The 5,710-nt window shown below is 36.1% G+C and overlaps 1 pseudogene; it reads left to right on the top strand.

Annotated features, from left to right (window-relative positions):
• Nucleotides 1–3,332: 3,332 nt before the first annotated feature.
• On the top strand, nt 3,333–5,045 carry LOC102005569 (annotated as a pseudogene).
• The last annotated feature ends 665 nt before the right edge of the window (nt 5,046–5,710 follow it).

The following is a 5,710-nucleotide window of genomic DNA, read 5'->3' as shown; positions in this document are numbered from 1 at the left end:
AACACAAAATAATAAACAAGAGGACAAAAATATGACTGTTGTAGCAGTATACTAACTGAAAAGAAAAACTGTCTATCACCTGAGATCTGCAATAAGAAGGCTGAAATGGGTAAGTAAGGTACCAAATTTCATGCTGCTGTAACATATCTTCAAATAATTGGGAGAAAGCTGTAGTATTGTCTTTGGAGTCAAAGTAAATTTTAGCCCGCAGCAGAGTTAGAAACACAAAATCCACAAGGAGTCAGAATGAAGTGCATATGCTTAGGGTCCACTCTATTGCAGAATTTCTACATACAAAAATTCTTAATACATCAATAAATGTGTGTAAACAATATGGAATTTGAATGTCAAGCATTCAGACAAAACATATTTCACTTACACTACCCTTCATTAGTCTTCTAAAAAAATGTAGTCTTTAAAATTAAATGCCCAGAACCCCGAAAGACTGACCAGGATAGTAGAATTTCAGAGAACTTAATAATTTATTGATATACATATTCATATAGATGTATGTTTGAGAGAGCTATGGATGTCTCTGGAATCATAAACATTCCACTGAACTGGGAAAATCACTGATTACTGTGTACTAGTAATGTGGGAGATTCCATTGCTTAAATTCCTACGTTTAGATAGCAGTATTTTTAGAGTATTCTTCTGTCTTTAGTTGATTCTCCTATTTTATTTTATTTAATTTATGATTTAAGGACCACAAAAATTCCCCAATAAACATATATCAAACACACCAATTCTGTTACTTTATAAGAATGTTAATAAGTCAGAACATATTATCATTACTAATAATATTCATGCCTGGAGCTCATAACTAAATATTTTCAGTGTGTGATGTTGTTACACTGTTTTTAAAAATAAAGTATAGTTATCTGGAAAAAAAGTAGTGCATAAATATAGAAGCTTAAATAGCTGTAGAGTAATGATGTGAAATGAAATGATTGTGTTTAATATACATAATCGCTAATTTCCAAAGATATTTGCTTTATGGGCAACAATATAAACATAGGTCTCAAAATGCATTTCCTTGAGTCTAACACTAGCATATTTTAACACAGAGTAATGCAGAATAAATTGGTCATGACTGTCATATGTTTCCCGAAAATGTTTTTGCTTTTGTTCTATAGAGAATCATAACCAGTGACTGACACTTTAACAGTATACATTTTTAACTAAGTTTTAAATATTGTGAAGCAAGCGTATACAATATAAATTCCACATGCAGTGTGACAGTTTGGAGCCCTGTGTTTTGGTGTGATGCAATTTGAAGTAAATTTAATAAAGTTAGAATTGTCTTCCAAGTGCAGAATGTTAGAAAATTATTCTCAGTGCCCAGAAAGCAGCTGGTGAAGGTGTTGACTGAAATTTCTATTTTCTTTTTCAGATGGTTCAATATATTTCTAAAAACAAAACAAAGAGAATCAAGAGCTGCATCATTGTACAAGATGTTGTTCCAACTATGTCAAAATGTTTGCCAGCACCACAAAAACATAATAATATGTCTAAGTTCTGGACATTGAATATGGATTCCAAATTAGGTGCTAAGGTCTTACACTCACTTTCTTGTGTCATATACTATACTCTTGTTCTATTTTTTTCTTCACTAATCTTACTATATTGCTAATTTGTTTATCATTATTATAATCTGATCTTTTCAATGTTAAGCTCACAGTTATCCACAAATGAGCCTGCATTGAATGGAATGGTCATGGTAAGCCCAAATTATAATACAGTATTAGAGTGATACCTTTGCTTAAAAATATTATTTTAGGTTGAATTCCCATACAGAAATTTTATGCATAGAACTTTTCATTCTTGGGGACTGGGGATTTAACTCAGCAGCACAGCGCCTGCCTGGCAAGCGCTGGGTCCTGAGTTCGATTACCAGTACCGGAAAAAAACAAACAAACAAAAAAACCAAAACACTTTTCATTTTTTTTTTTTATATTTGCAACTTGTGACTGCTTAAGTGCTTTTAAATGACATAGATTTTTAATAATTAATTTAGTAGAATATTAAACATAAAAATCTCACTATAAATTAAAATAACATTGCAAGCACCATGTAAGACTTTCTTTAAGAGAGACAGATTGGGATGTTTCCAAAACTTCCTAAAATCATAAAGAAATATTCTAAGATAGAGTGGTTGAGACTTGTTTTCAGTTAGAAAGATAAGATCTACATAGTGGGATTCAGTTTAGATTGAATTCACACCAAAGCATTAGGATTTAAAAAGTCAATATTCCACATGTCCTGTATGTGTAGAGCATTGCAGATAATTCGTTAGCTTATATTTTGCAAAAATTGTGTGTTGTAAATCAACAGGGAAAAGAAAACAAAATGAAAATAAAAATTTTAAGGGCACACTACTATGTAAAAACTTCCTTCTGACAAATTTGTGAGTCAGTAATATTACCATAAAAATGTTAGGATTTTTTAAACACACACGTATACAGACATACCATGATTTTTCAGAAACACTACTAAATAAAGGAACTCTCTTGCATTTTTAATTTAAGCTAGTACTTTCTAAGGTAGTAAACACATACCAAAGTACATATTTCAATTATATGATAATAAGTAATACTTGAACTATAAATTGATTCCTTATTTTTTACAGGCTCCATTGATAATTTCTATAAAAATTTCACTGAATGTTTGAAAATGAAAATTGAATTTTGAATTAAAGTTTCAGTTTCAAGATAATTATGAGTGAATGATAATTTATCTTGTTGAAACCATATTTGCCAATTGAATTATCATCATTTATTGTAAAGAGCCTTTAAATGCATGTTGAAACAATCAAATATATAATTGAGCAGATAATCTTAGACTGGTGTGGTGGCACACGCCTGTAAATCCCAGCTCTGGGGAGGCTGAGGCAGGAGGATCGAAGCAAGTTCAAGGCCAATTTTAGCTACACAGTTAATTCAAAACTAGCCTGAACTACGTATCAAGCCCCTGAAAAAAAAAAAAAAAAAAAAAAAATCTAAGCAGACAATCGTGATCCTTCTAGTAAACACAGTTAAATACGATTTTGGATGATCTCTTCTATCCAAGAATCCTTTATCTCAAAACTATTTTGTAGTAGAATTATATTTTGAAACAAACTTCAAAAGGTAGATATATTCAAACTAGCAAATTGCAGTGCTTTGCTGTCGAAATGGCATATCAACTAGCTAGTATTATGTTTGGCATCAATTTATAGGTCAGAAAAAGGTACAGGAAACTGTGCTACTTAATTGAAATCCTATGTGTGAACATCGTCTAAGTTTGAGAATGAATGTGCGGGCGTCAAAACTCCGGGCAGGCTCCGCAGGCGGATGAGTGGCCTAACTGAGGGAGACAGGGCCCGGAAGAGCCGTAGTCGCGCTAAAGGAGACTCACAGGTCAAAAATCACACTCCTGCGTTCACAGAGCCTGGCCACCTGAGCACTGGGAATGTTAATGGCCTCAGGCTCAGGTTGTCCAAAGCTGGGCAAAACCCCTGCTGCCGTTCTGGAATGAACTGGAAGAAGCCCACCAGTGGAACTTTACGCAGAGCTCCCCATCATGAACTTTGAGGAGCTGAATTTCTTTTTCCTGAAAGCTATGGAAGGATTTAAGCAGTCTTCTCACCAAGAGAATGTAGATGCATGAAGGAAACCTATCGCTTGAGAGGTGCTGGGCACGGCCACTAGGGGCCATGATCAGCGACAGGCCTAGCTAAGGGAAGGACTTTTCAAGATTTCTCAGAACCAAGTAGCAGTTCTCCTTCTAGCTGGTGGGCAGGGAACAAGACCTGGAGTTGGGTATCCCAAGGGGATTTTGATGCTGGTTCACCATCCCATAAGACACCTTTTCAGATTCAAGCAGACGAACCTGAAGCTGTGACTATTAGCTGAAAAATATTACGGCAACAACTGCATCAGTCCATGGTGTATAACAACCAGGGACAGAACAATAGAAGTGAAAAAGTTTTTCACGAAGCACAAGTACTTTGGTTTAAAAAAGGAGAATGCAATCTTTCTTTCAGCAGGAAATGCTAACTGCTATGCGTTTTGATGGGACAATTATTTTGGAAGAGAAGAACAAAGTTTCTATGGCCCCAGGTGGAAATAGGGGTCTTTGTCGGGCTCTTGCAGCCCAGAATATTGTGGAGGATACAGAACAAAGAGGCATTTGGTGCATTCATGTCTACCATGTGGACAATATAGTGGTGAAAGTGGCTGATCCACAGTTTATTGGATTTTGCAATCAGAAAGGAGCTAACTGCGGGGCAAAGGTGGTAGAGAAGACGAACCCTACAGAACCAGTTGTAGTGGTTTGCCAAGTGGGCGGAGTATACTAGGTGGTAGAATATAGTGAAATCTCCCTGGCAACAGCTCAGAAACAAAGCTCAGATGGACGACAGCTGTTCAGTGCTGGTCACATTTCCAATCATTTCTTCACTGCACCATTTCTGAGAGATATTTTTAATGTTTATGAACCTCAGCTGACGCACCACGTGGCTCAAAAGAAGATTCAGTATTTGGGTTCCCAGGGAGAGTTAATTCAGCCAGAGAAGCCCAACAGAATAAAGAAGGAAGCATTTGTCCTTGACATCTTCCAGCTTGCAAGGAAGTTTGTGGTGTATGAAGTATGACAGGAAGATGAGTTTTCCAGCTAAAGAATGCAGACAGAATGGGAAGGTTGACCCTTTGACTGCAAGGCATGCTTTGGTCCTTAGCCACTGCTGGGTGCTTAATGCAGAGGGCCACTTCATAGATGAACATCGTTCTCACCTTCCAGGAATTCCCGGCTTGAAGGGTGCCGGTGATGTAGCAATTCAGTGTGAAATCTCTCCTTCTATTTCCTGTGCTGGGAAAGGTCTAGAAAGTTATGTGGCAGAGAGAGAACTCCATGCACCTCTAATCACTGATGAGAATAGAGGCCATGAGCTGGTGGAAAAAACATATGAGTCATTGACCACGTCCTTCCCCAAAAGGAGACAGCTTTTCATTTTTAATGGACTGCCTGTGAACCTACAGGACCTGGCCTGGAAGACTGACGTTTGAACATTAGCAAGTTTCATTGTGCTTATTGAACTCCTGCAACTATTACAAAGTCCCAAGGTCCAGAAGACTGAACTTCAGATAGCATTTTTATGATTTCCAATTCATTGAGGGTCTTCTTTATGTTTTCCAATAGTCTTATTCGTTTCCAAGTCAAGGAAAACATGGGCTAGCTAGGAAATTTCTTCGAGTTTAGTAGAGTCAGGATGGCCAACATCATTTTACTTTGAGCTGGCAGCTTTTGATGTTGAAACTGTACATAGTAATAATATGTCATTGTACATGTCAGAAGGTTTCTATGGAACTAAAAGTTTGTTCTATTCTATCAAGCATTAACATTTTGAAGAAAAAAAGAAAATATTTTAAATTTTAGGAATACACAGATTTGTGTTCAATAAATAATTTTCCCATTCAATTCCTTGAATATTTTGGTAGAAAGATATATTTCCATTTATTCTCTCATTGTAGCATTCTTGTTGGAAATGGAGGTGACAGAGGAGAGGTTAGGAAAATTGTCATTCCAACTTCAATTTTATCATGAATAATTATTTAACCTAGAGCAAGCAGAGAAGCTTTAGAAGTTAGACTAGTACTGGTATAACAGGGTTAAAAATGATGTAATTCATAAAACAGACTTTATGCACTGTTTGATACACAGTAGTAGGCAC

The sequence above is a fragment of the Chinchilla lanigera genome, unplaced genomic scaffold (assembly GCF_000276665.1).
Source record: "Chinchilla lanigera isolate Chin_1 unplaced genomic scaffold, ChiLan1.0 scaffold00057, whole genome shotgun sequence".
Taxonomy (NCBI): domain Eukaryota; kingdom Metazoa; phylum Chordata; class Mammalia; order Rodentia; family Chinchillidae; genus Chinchilla; species Chinchilla lanigera.
The sequence above is the reverse complement of the archived record's forward strand: the minus strand, read 5'-3'. Positions and strand labels throughout refer to the sequence as shown.